Genomic DNA, 18465 nt, shown 5'->3' with positions numbered 1-18465 from the left:
TGTAAAACAGATCGTTTCGCTAGATAAGACACTTATTCCTCGTCTGGCATCATGTAGAGCCCTTCGAAGCTGCACTGAAGTCATTTTGACCTTCAACCATTTGGTAGCAATTGTCCACCACTGTCCAAGTCCACTGTAAGGAGAATAATCCTGGAATGTTTTATCAAAAGCCTTATTTGCTTTTAAAAAAGAAAGACGTAAACATCTTTGAAGACATGGGGGTGAGTAAATTATCAGGAAATTGTTATTTGAAAGTGAACTAATACTTTAATTTCAGACCCAATTTCAGAAATTTGAGATAATATAAAGTACATGATGTTATTTTATGTTACTTTTATTTGTTATTTGAGCCTTGAATATATTGCCCTTGAGCAAGACACTTCCTACAAAAATTTATAATCAGTCATGTTGTTCAAAACCGGTCAAAAAAAAAAAAAGGAATTCCTTTGAAGAACTGAAAATGGGAATTTTCCAGAATTATTAGCTGCTCTTTTTCATTCAAGCACTTTTGTGTGAAGCACAGAGCATAATTTTACATTTCATTTACATTTCAATATTTTTGCCAAAGTAAGAATATTCTTTTAAATACATTGATTTCAAACCTGGCATAACAGCCTTTGTTGTGACATTTTTTAACGATTGCCTATTAAACTTGACAGCTGTGATTGGTTACTGTATGATAAAATAATGATAATAATAATAATAAAATAACGGATCAAATGGGACATTTCATGTAAAAATAAAAAATTTACTTCCAAAACCGAAATTTAAAAGAAAGTAATATAATTTTAAGTGGAAAATTATATGGAATTCCCAGAATTCACTGTTGATTTGACGATTCTTTCATTGAAATAACTGTTTCTTCTTAGCCATTTGTTATCAGCTATGCGCTATGAACATTAGACATTGTGTTATGTCTAATGTTGTTAAAGTAATGTTTATTGCAGTTTTATTGCATTTATTGTTATGTTATCATGATAATGTTTTGTATTTTTATGTATGACACAGAGCACCTTATATTATTTTATTTATATTTTATATATATTAATATTTATTTAAGCTAGTAAAAAAGCTATTTGAGGAGACAAAAATAACTGTACTGGGTCTGGAACAACATGAGGGCGATTAAATAATGATTGAAGCTGCTGAAACAAATTTCACTAGCTCTGGTTTTAAGATTTAAATAATATATATATATATATACAGTATATACGATATAAATGAGAATAAATAGAGATTTACAGTAGATTGTTGTACTAAGCACAATACAATTTTTATTACCTCACTATAGTTATAAGTCAGCCAATGTTTTGCTTTTAATAGATGGAGCACTTCCTGGGTTTAGGCTAGGTTTTATACTTTAGTCACAAATTAGGCAAGATACTTTAAGGTATACAGACCTACACTGACAGTAAAGGACATGTTTCCTAATGCTAAACATTCTCTTTTAAGACACCTATGTGTGAGTGTGGGAAATGAGTACAGAGTGTAACAGAGGTGTTTACTTGTGTGTGAGTTTCCTGTCCCAGTATAATCTCTGCATTTCCACTGTCCCTTTTTCCACCACAAACTGGATTCAATTACTGCCCCTGCTCGGACCTTAAACCCCTGTGACCCCTGAGAATGGCCCCATCCTCTGCCCTGATAGCAACCCATACCAGCCATCCTCTCCGAACCTCTGCTCTTCTCTCCTTTCCTCTTACTTTGTCTTTTTTTCTTCTGTCCTTTTGTATCCCTTTGTATTTTTCCCCATACTTTTCAATAAATTTTCTTCTTATTCTATCTTTCTTCTTTTAAATTCATTGTTCGTGGATGTGATTCTTCTGGATTAATCCAGTTGTTTGACCCACTGGGGGGACGTGGAGCAGGAGAGGGGCAGAAACAAAACAAGTCCAAGTAATTTGCCAATAGGTGAGTGGAGGGTAGGAGGAGCCAGGGGTAGGCCAGTTTCAGCAGGGGCCAGATATATAGCCAGAGCCCAGGAAGAACAGTGGCCCACGGTGAAGTCACCGGAGGGAGGAGCCATGGTGAAGTTAGGGCTGGGACACTGTTGGGCCCAAAGCTCATTCCAACCTATTGGTTATAGCATTCTGAGGGTGAGCTGAGGTTTTTTCAGGGGCCAGCAAAGATAAGGTTCATGGCAGGGACCGAGACAAGGTTTATGGCAGGGACAGAGGAGGGTGGGAGGCTGAGTGAGACCCTCTTTGAAGCTGGAGATGAGGAGTTGGCCAATGAAGGAGGCTCTGGCAGAATCAGTGGAGATTCAAGAGATGAAAGAGAGATGGGCGAGATGGACCAGTGGGGACAGGAGAAGTAAAAAATCCTCCTCATTTATCGACAGCGAACCTTCAAAGGTGGTAGTGTGGGCTGGGTCCCAAACAATTAATCTCCACGAGGACTCCCACAGTAATATAGGTGTTGCTGGCTCATGCACCTGGCCAGATGTGTCTTGAGGCTCTGGCTCTGGGGAGATGATCTGCTCTGTTGATATTGTTTGCAATAGCTCGTCAATCGGTAGCCCCACTCTACATCCAGAGACCACCAAGCCGTCATCCCGCTGCACGGAGCAAGTGCCAGACCCCACCGCAAATGGAGAGCCTGAGCCCGCCGCGACACAAGAGCCAGTGCATAAAATAGCGACTGAGCAGATCATCGCCCTAGAACCTGAGCCTGAAGTGGCATCTGACCAGGTGTGTGAGCCAGCTACACTGCACATACATGAGGGAGTGCTCGTGGAGTTTTAGGGCTAGGAGGGAAGCCCAATCCACACTCTCACTGCTGAGGGTGAGCTGCAACCAGTCACAGGAGAATATTATGAAGAACTAATGGACTGTTTTAAAAAGGACTTAATAGACTGGTTTGGAGAGGTTCCTTGTTCCTAGTTCCCCTGAACCTCCATTTTCTCCTGGGTCTCCACTGGTTCCATCCAGCTCTCCTATGTCTCCTCAGTCTCAACTGGTTCTGTCCAGCTCTCCTGTGTCTCATAAGCTCCCTGTGACTCTTAAGGTTGGGTGGCATCCAGGCTCTCTATCTGCTTGGCTCCACCTGGGTCTCCACCTCCAAAGGCTCAGTCTCTTATCCCAAGGGTGTCATCTAAGCCTTCTCCACCATGGCTCTGCCCTCCCTGGGGCTTCATCCTGGTTGGACTATGGTTCCTCCTGCTCCTGGCTCTTCCCTCCGTCTTCTCCACCATGGTTACTTTTATCTCCTTCTCCCAGTCCCTATCATTCACATACTCTTCTTCAGTCTCTCAAGTTATCATTTATTTGAGCACATTTTACAAAACAGCATGATAGTAAAGGATACAATAAGAATATTGGTTGTACCATGTTATTACAAAAATGTAACATTTTAAATGCTGAGCCTTGTCAGCCTCGCCAACACAGTCTAATGACAATTCATAACTATCAGTGTCCAATGTTTGTGTATCAGTGCCCTTTGTCTTCATAATTTACTGATTTGTGTAAAGGAAAGCTAGTTAGTTGATTGACACATGCCCTTTGAAATGCAGTTTTTTTTTGTTTTGTCTGTGTCTCAGAGTCTACAACTGCCTAAATAAACAGCTCTTTTTGGAATAATTGGTGCATTTTAACAATCAAATTGGGGTCTGTAATGCCCAAATGTGCTGTCTAAGTTTGCTAGATTTTAAGAACGTGGAAAGTTGCATGGACAAGCACGAGTTTTAAGTTAGTTGTAATTGTTCTCCGTTTTTGAGATCTGTATTCATCTGGTGCTCTTTTTAATGGACCAATTTCCCCCTGTTTACTCATTGATTGGCTAGCCTTGCACTAAGCTATAGTCGATGATTCTTAAGCTGTCTCTGTATCTTAATCACAACACAAATACCTGTTAATTACCCAACCAGTTCAAGTGTTTTCACTGCTTAAAGGGATATGGGATTGTTTGCGTTGCGTCAGCTGCTGGCCCTGAGTGTGTGTTTATGGTCCTCTGTGTGTGTCTGTGGAAAGAGAGGGAAGGATAAATCAGAATGGATATTTATAGACTTTTGAATGGACAACATTGCTTGGTATTGGATTCAGGGATAAACCTTGAACTTTTAAACTCACAATAGGGCCTTTTTTTCTCTGTAATTCTTTTATCTCTTCATTTTAGCTACTCTTTCTCTTTCTGCTTATTTTCCCATTTCTTGATTATCTACTCGTTTGTCACAGTTTGTTACTGTAATAATCCCATTTCCATAATTATTGGCTCTTAAAAAGTAATGCGTAACTAGTGCCCATGTGCAAAGATGGCAGAATTCTAATTGCATTCGTTAAGATGGGTCCTTAAAGCTAGCCCACAGTTTCAACAATTATTTTAGAATATCATATTAATTACTTATTTTTGGTAGTGTCACGGCTTATGCTGCTGGAAGGAACACGGAGCCGAGGGATAAACGAAACAAGGATTTATTAAATAAAACATAAACAAGGTAAGTCGTAAATAACAGGTGGCAAGAGGCAAGTGGCAAGTAACAGGTGACAAGTTGACATTTAGACGAGTAGACCCGACAAAACAGAACTGAAAGGACAAGGCTTTTATAGAAGGGATAATTGGGGAAACACAGGTGGATGGCATGACTAAATTAACAGGGACATGGAACACATGGGGAAATGACTAGACACACCTGGGAACTAATCAAAACCACACACGGAAGACAGAAACTGGGTCACAGGGGAAAAAACACACAAAATAAGTCCAGGTGTGTGACAGTACTCCCCCCCTCCCGGTAGGTTCGTCCTCGCACCGTAGAAACAACAAAGGGAGGCGTGGGTGGGAACTTGGGAGGAGGTTCCGGTGGAGGACAGCCTCCCAGGAGGGGGCCAGCAGACAGGGACCACAGAGGAAGGAGCCAGGGAGGAGACGACGGAGGGAGGAGCCAGGGAGGAGACAGGAAGGATCTGAAGCAGGAGGTACCCAGCAGGACCCAGGCCACAGCCATAACGGCCCAAGGTGGGGCCGACGGAGGAAGGAGCCATGGAGGAGGAATGGTCACCGACTCCAGGGACTCGACCCACGGCAACGGAGCAAGTGGAGGAGGAGCCCGAGGCGGAGACGGAGAGCCGAAGAGCCAGGGTGACGGGGAGGAGCCGGAGGTCCTAGGCGGAACTGATGGCTCTGGTGACTGACGCGGCGATGTGGATCCGGAAGGCCGCGGTGAGGCCAGAGTGACCGAGGACTGAGGTGTAGCCGAGGGGATGAAGGAGCCTGACGGAGCCGGAGGGACGGAGGGATGAGGCGAAGCCGGAGGAGTGGAGTCCCGAGACATAGGATGGACGACGCCAGACCAAGGCGGAGCAGGAGGGACGAGGCAGCCAGGCAGAGCCTGCGGACTGCCGGGCCACGGCGGAGAGGAAGGCGCTAGGAGCCATGGTGGAGCCGACGGGTCAACGGGCCGAGGCGGAGTCCAGGCCTCAGAGGCTGGAGGCGGAGGTGACGGAGACGCCGACCAAGGCGTCGCTGTAGGATGGCGGTCCCGCTGAGCTCGCACCACAATGATGGTAGGCTGAGGGCGAGCAGAGGGGCAGCCAGACGACAGCGGAGGAGGAGGCAGGAGTGGGTGGGAATTTTGGAGGAGCAGGCATTGGAGTAAGCTCTGGGGCTGGAGCCCTTCCTGGGCTTAACGGAGGATCAGGAGCCCGTCCTGGGCTTAACGGAGGATCAGGAGCCCGTCCTCGGCTTAACGGAAGATCAGGAGCCCTTCCTGGGCTTAACGGGGGTTAAGGAGCCCTTCCTGGGCTTAACGGGGGTTCAGGAGCCCGTCCTGGGCTTAACGGGGGTTCAGGAGCCCGTCCTGGGCTTAACGGGGGTTCAGGAGCCCGTCCTGGGCTTAACGGGGGATCAGGAGCCCGTCCTGGGCTTAACGGAGGATCAGGAGCCCGTCCTGGGATTAACGGGGGTTCAGGAGCCCGTCCTGGGCTTAACGGGGGTTCAGGAGCCCGTCCTCGGCTTAACGGAAGATCAGGAGCCCTTCCTGGGCTTAACGGGGGTTAAGGAGCCCTTCCTGGGCTTAACGGGGGTTCAGGAGCCCGTCCTGGGCTTAACGGGGGTTCAGGAGCCCGTCCTGGGCTTAACGGGGGATCAGAAGCCCGTCCTGGGCTTAACGGGGGATCAGGAGCCCGTCCTGGGCTTAACAGAGGACCAGGAGCCCGTCCTGGGCTTAACAGAGGACCAGGAGCCCGTCCTGGGCTTAACGGGGAATCAGGAGCCCTTCCTGGGCTTAACGGAGGATCAGGAGCCCGTCCTCGGCTTAACGGAAGATCAGGAGCCCTTCCTGGGCTTAACGGGGGTTAAGGAGCCCTTCCTGGGCTTAACGGGGGTTCAGGAGCCCGTCCTGGGCTTAACGGGGGTTCAGGAGCCCGTCCTGGGCTTAACGGGGGTTCAGGAGCCCGTCCTGGGCTTAACGGGGGATCAGGAGCCCGTCCTGGGATTAACGGGGGATCAGGAGCCCGTCCTGGGATTAACGGGGGTTCAGGAGCCCGTCCTGGGCTTAACGGGGGTTCAGGAGCCCGTCCTCGGCTTAACGGGGGTTAAGGAGCCCTTCCTGGGCTTAACGGGGGTTAAGGAGCCCTTCCTGGGCTTAACGGGGGTTCAGGAGCCCGTCCTGGGCTTAACGGGGGTTCAGGAGCCCGTCCTGGGCTTAACGGGGGATCAGAAGCCCGTCCTGGGCTTAACGGGGGATCAGGAGCCCGTCCTGGGCTTAACGGGGGATCAGGAGCCCGTCCTGGGCTTAACGGGGGATCAGGAGCCCGTCCTGGGCTTAACGGGGGATCAGGAGCCCGTCCTGGGCTTAACGGGGGATCAGGAGCCCGTCCTGGGCTTAACGGGGGAACAGGAGCCCGTCCTGGGCTTAACGGGGGAACAGGAGCCCGTCCTGGGCTTAACGGGGGAACAGGAGCCCGTCCTGGGCTTAACGGGGGAACAGGAGCCCGTCCTGGGCTTAACGGGGGAACAGGAGCCCGTCCTGGGCTTAACGGGGGAACAGGAGCCCGTCCTGGGCTTAACGGGGGAACAGGAGCCCGTACTGGGCTTAACGGGGGAACAGGAGCCCGTCCTGGGCTTAACGGGGGAACAGGAGCCCGTCCTGGGCTTAACAGAGGACCAGGAGCCCGTCCTGGGCTTAACAGAGGACCAGGAGCCCGTCCTGGGCTTAACGGGGAATCAGGAGCCCTTCCTGGGCTTAACAGAGGATCAGGAGCCCGTCCTGGGCTTACAGGAGGATCAGGAGCCCGTCCTGGGCTTAACGGAAGATCAGGAGCCCGTCCTGGGCTTAACAGAGGATCAGGAGCCCGTCCTGGGCTTACAGGAGGATCAGGAGCCCGTCCTGGGCTTACAGGAGGATCAGGAGCCCTTCCTGGGCTTAACAGAGGATCTGGCAAAGGTGAATCGGAAACCCCCTCATTTTGACCCATTTGGCGCTCCACATTCTGCTCCCTCATGGTGGGCAGTGTCGCCGGCTCTCGCACCTGATCTGACGGGTTGCTCTCTGGCTCTCCGTCATCGGTGGGCACGGGCTTATGCCTCGTACCGTGGGGAGATTGTAGGCTGGGCTCTGGGTCCAGAGTGGACCTGGCGAGATCCTCCATTGGGCCGACCGTGAGAGGTGACCCATTTCTCACCAGATTCCACTCTATAAATGCGGCGAAATCCTCCCGAGGACCATCTTCGGGCGACAACGCTCTGCACCTAGGGTTCAGGCTGGCGTGATAAAAGGTGCAGAGCGCGTGGTCCGGGTAGCTGGTGGCATTAGCTAGCCAGAGAAACCGTCTGGTATGGTCCTCGAGAGACAGTCCCTCCTGCTCCAGCAGGAGGAGGAGGTATTCGGGGCGATAGAGGGGATCCATGAAACACTACGGAAAGAAAAAAGACTGTGAAAAAAAAAGGAAAACAAAACGGAGGGAAAACACGCAGTTTTTAACTTTTTCTGGTCGGGTCTTCTGTCACGGCTTATGCTGCTGGAAGGAACACGGAGCCGAGGGATAAACGAAACAAGGATTTATTAAATAAAACATAAACAAGGTAAGTCGTAAATAACAGGTGGCAAGAGGCAAGTGGCAAGTAACAGGTGACAAGTAGACAAGTTGACATTTAGACGAGTAGACCCGACAAAACAGAACTGAAAGGACAAGGCTTTTATAGAAGGGATAATTGGGGAAACACAGGTGGATGGCATGACTAAATTAACAGGGACATGGAACACATGGGGAAATGACTAGACACACCTGGGAACTAATCAAAACCACACACGGAAGACAGAAACTGGGTCACAGGGGAAAAAACACACAAAATAAGTCCTGGTGTGTGACAGGTAGAAGCTATTGATTTTAATTTTCACAATTGAATAAGTGAGAGAAATATCATAGATTTGAGATTGCAACATTGCATTGACTGCCATGACTAAAGTCAGATGGGTGAGGCTACTGTTCATGTCTCAGACGCAGTGCTGTATGTTCACAAACCTGCTGTGTTGCACATTCTATGCTCCATATTTGCTGTTTCTCACTATAACACATACACATCAATCAGCTCCTATCATACTGTAGTCTTTAAAAGACCTCCAGGCAGGAATGAGAACCCCTGATGTGAGCTTTCATTGGTGGTCTGGTGTGATGCCCAAATGTGAACCCATAAATGTTCAGGATTGTCTATAGTACTGTAAAATTGATTTTGATAAAATAGTTAGTCTTCAAGTCTAGTATACAGTATAAGAGGTAATTTGCTTGGCATTGGGTGGTTCTTGGCCTCCACATCGTGGATTAAAATAGTTTTTTTCATCCCTTACATGTGTGTATGTATATATATAGTGAAGTAGGGCAGGGCCGGTTGAGCGAATGTCTCAAATCCCATGGAGGAGCTCTGGAAAGATGCTTTCTGTTCCAAAATCAATCACTGAGGGTGCTTCTGAACTTAGTGAGGTTGCTTTAGCTTTCATATAATTCTATTTTGACATAATATTTTGCCCAGTCCATTGTTATGATTTTCACCATGTCAATCAAGCAATTTCAAGAAGAAATCCCTCATTTATATGTAATATGTTTCTATGTTTAATGTTCACTACATTGGTCTTCTTAGCAGCATGAAAAACAAAACTTTTATTTAAATTCTGAATGGATTATATCCAATATATAATCTAATCACTGAGCTTTAGCAGTAATAATCACTGAGCTGTAACTCATTTCAGTTTATCGCAATCTCTGAAGATCTCAATGAATATCTCAACACTGCACAATAAATCTTTTTTTTTTTTTTACATTGTGTCTGCACTTTCTTTGTTATAATGAGATGATTAGCCTGCAGAATTCAGGACTGAAAACAAATGTTTTGAGTGGTGAGTGGATTCTGAAACACCTCTGATTGGCCGTTGCATTCAAGAAATCAACAGATATGTCTGTGATTGGCTACAATGTTCAATGCTTGTAAAACACGTTGTAACTAGAATTCTTCTATGCTTTCCAGAGCGCAAACACAGAGAGACAGATACACACTGAAGTCCGTCGTGAGGTGGATGCAACTTATTTTCATATTGTTGTTTATGTTTATTTTGTTATTAAAGTTATGTTTGCCTGTTCTCGCTTCCTTGTAGTACCCTGAACCTTGAACTTTGTTACACACATGTATACATTTTCTTTATATCATCCTGGCAACTCATTTTTTTATGAATTTTTTTAAAGGTGGCATACACCGTGGGATTTTTTTGCTGTTGTAAGAGTTTCCATGCAATTTTTTTTCAATCGTGTGGAAATCGCATATGCTCGTATGGTCGCAGCTCGTATCATGTGCGAGGAATTATGATCCGAGCAGAGTGCCTTACCAGAAATTCCCGACCTCCCGATCATTTTTAAACATGTCTAAAAAGTTTGTGAGCTACTTTTGTTTTGAACGAGCCGATTTGTTGATCTATCTGGAGTTGACCAATCACAAACTAGGAAAACCACAGATGAAGAAAGATGAAGACAGCAGTGCCAGGTCGAATGTAGACCAGGGATGGAAATTAGCACCCGCCACCAGCCAAATGCGGGTGAGTTTGTGTGTGGTGGGTAAACTCGCTTCACCTACTGAAGTTAGTGCCGCCGGCGGAGTGATATATTTGTTGGTTATTTACAGTACATTTTATAGGACGTGCTCATGATATACAAGATCGCGTGAAGAGTTGAATTTGTTATCGCGAACAAGTTTCCGCATACTGTCACGTCTCTGTCAAACCCCGGTAAGTTCATTTTCCTCCAGCATTCTGCAACATTTTAGATTATATGGACAGTTTGTGTTTATCTTATTGTTTTTAACGGCATAATAAGCAAACTAACAAACAGTATTATCGGTCGCTTGTCTAATAACTGCTGTCTGGGGGATGCATTTTATTTCCAGTCTTCAAGTACTTTTTCAGAAGTTAGCTCTGTGGCTAGTAGCCCTCTACATTGCGAGTAAATCACTCTCATATGTGACTAAATCTTCCTTCTGGCAACTAAATGATGTCTAATATTATCCAATGGCTAATAAATTCTCTGATTTTACTCACCAGTGTGTTAGTTGGAGGCTAAGTTTAGCACAGATATTTTCACTCGCGAACACTATCTGACTCAGTGTTGCCAGATTGGAAATGTCCAAGTATCGTACCAGAAGTCCAAAATTATCGTATCTGGAAGAAAATTATCGTACACGAGTCAAAAGAGTTATTTATCTATTCTAAACCAACAACATTTTGACACGACCTGCAAATTACCACAATAGATAACAAGGTGTATTGTTGGACGGAAGCAGTGAGACAAAATACTATCCCATTATTTTCAGTGACTGTCTCCGTTGCGGCGCATATTAAATCAGATTAAAATGATTTTTAACACTTGTTTTGTCGCGTCCAGTGAAGAAGGAATTTAGTTGTTGCTGCGTGGTGCAGTTAACTCCACATCTGAGCTGCTTTCATCAGAATCCTGCGTGTTGCCAGATGTTGAAGGGGTTCTTGCTGTCATGGACCGCAACTAGTGCTCGTTGGCTTTAAAGCAGGGCACACTCCTGCATTCTTAACACACCCTGAGGTGCACACGAACCCATTTAGAGTGTCTGTAATGAGCCGATTTCGTGTATGAGTAAAGAAGCGATATGACTGCAACTACCCTCATTTAAATTTTCATAGAATTCTGAAATTATCGTACATTAAGGGATTTTTTTTTTCATTATTGATCGTACATCGTACAGACGTAAAAAATTATCGTACAAATACGATAATTATCGTACATCTGGCAACACTGATCTGACTCTCCGTCAGACGATCTGTGCTTTTTTTCCTCAATGGATCTGCAACGCACCTGTATAATGTACCGTAAACTCTAGTGTTAAGGAGCACAAATCGCCGTCGGTTTCTCACATAGAGAGGGGGGGGGGGGTTGACGTGCTACATTTAAATAATATTATTTGTTGTATTTTCATGTCAAAATAACGGAATATGGAAGACTTCAGCTTTTAAGAACAGCTGGGTTTTCTGGTAGTGGGTGGAGATAATGCGCGAACGGCAATCTCGTTGGCTGGTGCTCACCTATTATCGTCCATGTTTTGATTTCAGCAAATCAATTCCAGCGAACACACAAAACCTAATTAATATGCATGAATCCAGCAGCTCATTAATCCTTAGTAATCCTTAATGTGTTTTTATAGTTTTTATTAGTAGGAATCGTATTATTATTATTATCTTATCAGGAGTTTTGTAAGGTTTTTTTCCCAATTTTTTTTTCTACAGAAACACTGAATGACCAAAAAAGCACCACCACCAATCCAGTTAAAATGTTCAGTTAAAACGACTAATGAGCATTCAAACATGGTTATCAAGTTTACTTCTAATTACTAAAGTTCTATTCTTAAATGATACTTGATTATTTTAAAGCTTTACTGACTGGCGAGTAAACTAAAATAATTACTAGCCAATGGCGATTCAATTGTAGAGGGTTGTAAGTTGTTATGTAGAAACAACCTTGTATCACTACACATGTTTGACAGCTCTGGCGTGACGAGACGCGTAAAAGCGATGTATTAAAAACACTGTGCGTTCGTTTGTTGATAGTGTAAAAGTTTGCGAGCCGAGATTTCTTTCAGTGATACAGTGTTGAACAGGGGACTTTTCCCCACGTGTTCCCTCAACCACAAAAAAAAAAAAAAAAAAAAAAAAATTACACTTACACATACAAATACTGGTGAATCCTTATCTTTGGAATTAAATACAACAATATTAATGCGTACGAAAACAGTGCAGTGTATCATCCGGTTGGGCTAGTTGAGAGAATGAGCTTCTTCAGCAAGAGTCGGCTGTTTCAAAACCTAGTAAGCTGCCTAGATAGGCAGCATTTTTGAGCATCACTGAAAGAGAAAATGTCAGTATTTCATTGAGACTTGAGATTAAATAAACTGCTTAAGTATTGTAGATCTTGTAGTATTAATTTTCACATGCTGAGGAGGAGGATGTGTTCTTCTGAAGAGAGGGACAGACAGGTTTAAGGAGAGTAAACTTCAGAATAACATCAAGTTATCTTTATTTTTACTAAGACTAAAATAATGTTTGTTTTGTAGATGTTGAAATCCAGATACAAGATAACTTCATTCTTTTGAGACTGATGTGAGTTATTTTATTTTTTTTTTTAGAAAATTAATGTTTCTGTTGTCTCCTGCCCGTTTACTTCACATTTTGATGCAACAACAGTGTGATTATATGTACATATTTTATTGAAACCATTGATGTCCCTCTTTGCAGAACTCAAACTAACCGGAGTTAAGGACACAGAAGTCTGCTTGTGTGAGGAGGAGGTGGTTTTCTCTTCTCAGGCAAGTAAACTTCATAATTTCATGTTATCCGTTGTTGTTGTTTTTTTACTAAGAGTAAAATAATGTTTGTTTTTTGTTTTTGTAGATGTTAAAAGCCAGACATGGGAGAGCATCATTCTTTTGAGATTTTATGTAAGTTATTTTTAGAAAATAAATGTTTCTGTTGTCTCCTGTCGGTTTACTTCACATTTTGATGCAACAACAGTGTGATTACGTGCTCATTTCATTAAAACCACTGATGTCTGTGTTGTTCATTGCAGAACTAAAACCAACTTTGGAGTTGTCTGATTTGGAGAGTCATCATTCTTGGTCTTCCCTCTTAAAGGTAAATTTCAAACAAAAAATCATTTACTTGCCCTCATGTCATTCCAAACCTATAAGACTTGAATATTTTGAAATGAACATATTTTTCATTTTCTCATAATTTTGTTAATCCATTTATAGTCTAGATAATCAGTATTTTCAAGCCTCATAAATAGAGTTATTGTGTAAGTAATTCATTCTGATATTTATATATGAATAAATCTTAAATTATATGATAGCAAACATGTATGTTCAAAATAAAATACTGGTCTCCCAGAATAGCAATGGAGGACAAAAATTAAGAGAATATTAAATATATTTATTTGTTTTCCAAACATGAGCAGAGTTTGTATGGGTCTGGGACAACATGAAGAGAGTAAATTATGACCATTTTTATTATTTGGTGAACTAACCGTTTGACGAGCAGCCATCTATGCACATGAACATTTGTGAGGTATGTGAATGTCATGACTGTTTTAATGTTTCAGTAAAGAAGCTTTCTGAAAGCAATATATTTATTCAAACAATATGACATGCCCTCTCACTAGTGCTGCCATTATAGCCTTCAGGAGCGCTGTGGTAGACAGAGACATTAAACAGCCACACAAAGTGTTGAAACTTTAACACAGAATATTTACCTATCCTTACGGATGTGAATACACCTCTACCTGAAAATGGATAGTTTAATTAAATGTTTTATTTTTTCAAATGTGTTTCTCTTTTTAGGCAGCTGATGAAGAACAGGCGGTGACTGGATGAATGCTGGTCAAAGAAGAGAACGTCCTTTCCCCTAAACTGATGCAGCAGTGGTTTTAAATGAGGACGCTGCCCTGGATGATGTAGAAGATGTCACACGTGCTGAAGGGGCTTCTTCATGACTACATCAATTATTCTGAAGAGATCATTGAAATTGACAGAATGCATGATCTGTATTCATGGACTATGAAACAAACTGTAAGTGTATAATTTGTAAAAACAATGTTAAATGCTTGTTCTGTGTTGTTTAGTAGAAGAGTTTACACTCTGTCATTCATACACATGCTCACATTCTTTCACACACACACAGACACACACACGTCTGTTAAATGTTATAATATCAGAGTTAATGTTGTGATTTATTTGTGTACTGTCATGCCAGAATAGTTCGTAAAGAACCTAACTAATTGTAAATTTATTGTATAATAGTGTTTTTGTATATTTTTATACAATATATACAATTGAACAAAGTCCAATTTGATCTTAAGTTATTTTCAACAAATGTTCAATGCTTTATGAACTCTGTAGCTGTTAATACCATCCTTTTCTGCATTTCTTCTTACATGTTACTTTTTGACTTTTCTCTTGTTTTTAATAAATATTTTCCTTTTGATAATTATTATTTGTGTGTAAAAGTGATATTTAAAATGAACAAAATTTGTAGGTTTAATGCCTAGCTCAATTTTAGTTCATTTTAACGTAGCAATTAACTGTTTCCCACATCCTTACACTTAATTGGTGGCGGCGCTCCGCGAGTAAATTTTCTGCCAGCAGGAGGCGCTAAGCGGGAGAGGTAGGTTTCGACGGTAACGGCTGTAATTAAATACATATATATATATATATATATATATATATATATATATATTGGATATGACTCAGATACTCTTTTTCATTGGGACTGCTGCTGGAGCCAATGCCCAACATAGAATTGGGCTGTGGTTTTACACACAACAAAAACCCTGGACCAGTCTCCAAATCCAGTTTCATGACCCCAAAATTTTGCTGGCCTCGAACACTGGAATATTATAGAATATAATATATAATTATAGAACATCACAGTGAAATCTCTAAAAGTATATCACAATCAAAGTGACTTTAACTTTGTAAATACTTAATTTTGAGTGTTGGTCTTTCTTCAGAAGGGTGATGTGGAAATATGTTGCTGTGTGATGCGTGTTAATGTGTTCTGAGTGATTTCTAGGGCATGCTGGTCCATTCTGATTCAAGTCTGGTACATTAAACATGGATGATATCCACCAACGGTCAGAAGTTGTTCATGAAAGACCACAAATATGATGTTGTTTTTGAGTAAACCTAAGCCATACCCTGCCCCAGCTGGTGGGGGGAAGACTGCATCTCTTCACACCTTCCCTCCCTGTTCTCTCTTTCCACTGCATTTGCTTCCTCCATCTGTCTAAATGAACATTAATTATACATATACACACATATATTCTCTACACCAGCGACACACACCCACATACTGCATGTGCTTTCTCCACATTTATTAGGGGAAACACTGAAAATAGGTCCTAATGTCAGGAGTGTATTGATGTTACAATAATATGATTGTTGAGACCAGAATAACAAATAAAAGTTTGGACCTGTTCACCATCATTCACCATCAAATTATTAAAGGAATATTCTTGCATTTGAATACAACATTGGCTCTATTAGCAGTATCGTTGGCATGCTGTCACTTACCACAGAATATAATTACAACTTGTCAGTCAGTTTGTAAAAAGCAATTAAAGACACATTTATAGTAATGCAATGCTTACAATTAAAGTTTAGCAGACAAGTGTGCAGCAATTTAAATTAAAATATATATATATTTAAAATATGCAAGTATCACACTGTTTTTAAAAGTAAATATTACATGTGTTGTCATGAGACTGAATCTGACCTTACCTGCATACATACTGTACAGTACACTCAGAATGTACAGTATATACGTATAGCTAATTAAACTGCTTGATCGTTATATAATTGAAAAAAGTAAATATATAGCCTTATATATCATGGTGTTGTAATAAATTCAGGTATTTCTGATACCTGCAGATGTACGGCTGCTTTCAAATGTGTTTTTACATACATATTTACTTGTTGGAGCTTTGAGTATTTTAGCCAATCACAGCCGTTTTTGTAGAGCATGTGAACGCAATGAACAATCAGAGGCCATTTAAGTCAGAATCTTCTCAATACAACAAAGTTGGTTGTGAATTCACACTGAAAAGTTTCAGGATTGATGACTGTATTGAAATGCGTGACTCAATCTGAAATTGCGATAATTGACAGTGATCTTTTAAATGATCTTTGTGCATGGGCAGTACATAGTAGCGGTTCTGTAACAAGGAGTCAGAGACGTTCGGATCCATATGCAGTGGTTAAATAAAGAGAATGGTCAAACAGGCAATGATCAGAGAAAACAGCAGGGATATCCAGAATCAGAAACAGTAACAAGCAGAGGTTGGAGCAGTCCGAGTCCGAGCGCGATTGTTCCCGGCGCCGCCCACAGCGTTGGTCTGCTTTCACACTCAATAGTTGTATCGAACCCATGTACGTTTGCAGTCACCTTACGTTATTTAATTTTAATCAATCTAATTTAGACTTTTAGGAATCAACCTCGGCTCTCTAGTGTGTTGAGGAAACAATGATATCGACAGTGTTACACATGCGTGGGATACTTTTACTTCCTGAACAAGTGCGCACCCGAGTCCGTGTTGCTTGCCCATTCACGCGAACTGTGCCACAGCTCGGGAGCAACCGAACTCATACCACCTTCTCCAGGTAATCTAGGGTTCATTACCCCAGTACGCACCAGGGTCCAATGATGGCATTCACATTAGTGATTAGTGATAGCCCCATTCCGCACTAAACTGCCAATGTGAAAGCCCCCTGAGAGTCCAAACACAGTTTATATAGGGGAGTGGTAATGGGGGAACACCTGGTAGTGATTAACCCTAAGCACAGGATTCTGGGAAATGGAGTTGGAAATGGGTCCTGAGTGAGTCCTGAGTGGAGTGCCCTCTACTCAAGTTCATGGGCACTCCAGCTGACGAGCGTGACAGGTACCCTATACCTCCGACCAGATAACAACTCATATGTTCACCATAAAGATGGTGTGATGCATCTCAAAGAATTACATGGCTTTTTCTCACAACTCAAGATTCTCATAATATCATACTATGTTGCTGTTTACCTGCAATCTTTTCTAGCCATATTAACAATCTTATTTAATTTGTTCTTATTTGCCACAAACAGTGAGAAACATTTTGTTGCTTTGCAGCCTGAAATGAAGATGGACAAAGTTTTATTTACAGTGCAACTTATAACATTCAAGTAAAAGATATAAAATCAACATGTCAGAGGAAAAAAAAATCACCACCTCCTAAAAATGACTTGTTAACTCAGTCAGGTGTAGCTAATCACCTTCTTAGTGGCAAACTAAGGCCCAATCCCAATTCTACCCCTTAGCCCTTCCCCTTTCCCCACCCTAGGGTGTCTCGATTCTCTTTTGGTTGGAGAGGTAGGGGTAAGGGAAAGGGCCAGATAGCCCTTCAAACAAAGATTTTTCGGGACCACACTTCAAACGAAGGGGTATGAATTATCTCGGCAACATGGCTGTTACAGCAAGTTTTTTTGGCATAAATAAAGATTTTAACCAAAAGTAATAATTTGTTTTATGTTACATTCAATTGTGAGTTCATATTAATGGTCATGTGTCACTGTGTCTGGTCTGTGTTTTCCTGGGTGTCCACTAGTGGTCTCACTTCCCCATAGGCACCTCACCGCAGGCACTACATTTCCCACAAAGCCTTGTCCCTTCATCACGGTAATTGCACACCTGTTAATTGCACTCAGCTGTCTTCACTTTCATCGTCATTATCCTGTCTATATAAACCGGTCTGTTTTCTGTCTGTCATGGAGTCCTTAATTTCCGTCATCCAGTTTCCTCGCGTTCCTTGTGTTTTCTAGTTTCTTGTTTCCTGTTTGTTTTGTTCCTGACTGATTTTATGGTTTTGACCCCTGCTTGTTTTGGATTTTGAATTTTGGATTACCCAATAAACACACTGCAATTGGATCTCTCGTCTCCTGTGTCCTATCGTAACAGAAGGACTCCATCAAGATCAGATCCAGCGGTGTGGGAATTTGTGTCCGTTCCCCAGCCAGCATGGAGGAGCGGAGGAGAAAATTCCTTAAATTAACCACCCTCCGTCAAAGGGGGAATGAGGTGGCTGGTGTGGCACAAGAGTTCTGGACCTTGGCTGTGGGGTTGGGATATAATGATGCAGCCTAGAAAGACTTTTTTAACGTCTGTTTGGACAACCCCGTGCTGGAGAGTGAAATGAATGAGCTGGAGGTCTTTGATTTTTGGGGTTTCATACTGTACCTGCAACATTGGTCTCAGTGAGATAGCCCAGCAACACCTGTCTCTCCAGGTGGGATGGCCGACTCTAGACCAGGGTCTACAGACAGGAGGACCGCCAGCCCAGCGCCACTGCACAATGTGGTCGCAGGCCAGCACCACTGCACAAGATGGCCGCCAGCCCAGCGCCACAGCACAAGGTGGTCGCCACCCCAGCGCCACGGCGCAAGATG

General features: G+C 43.0%; 1 protein-coding gene and 1 long non-coding RNA gene across 2 annotated transcripts in view; both read left to right on the top strand.

The window, feature by feature from the left end:
• LOC132115385 (phosphatidylethanolamine-binding protein 4-like) overlaps nucleotides 1–18465 on the top strand; it is a 164896-nt gene that overhangs the window by 41139 nt on the left and 105292 nt on the right. The gene's annotated exons all lie outside the window — the stretch shown is intronic.
• Nucleotides 12947–14486, top strand: LOC132115386 (uncharacterized). Its single transcript, XR_009425478.1, has 2 exons — nucleotides 12947–13132; nucleotides 13837–14486. It is a non-coding gene; the product is annotated as an uncharacterized LOC132115386 (long non-coding RNA).

Source organism: Carassius carassius, chromosome 34 (genome assembly GCF_963082965.1).
Source record: "Carassius carassius chromosome 34, fCarCar2.1, whole genome shotgun sequence".
In the NCBI taxonomy this organism is placed as follows: Eukaryota; Metazoa; Chordata; class Actinopteri; order Cypriniformes; family Cyprinidae; genus Carassius; species Carassius carassius.
This window is presented reverse-complemented; position numbering and strand designations above follow the sequence as displayed.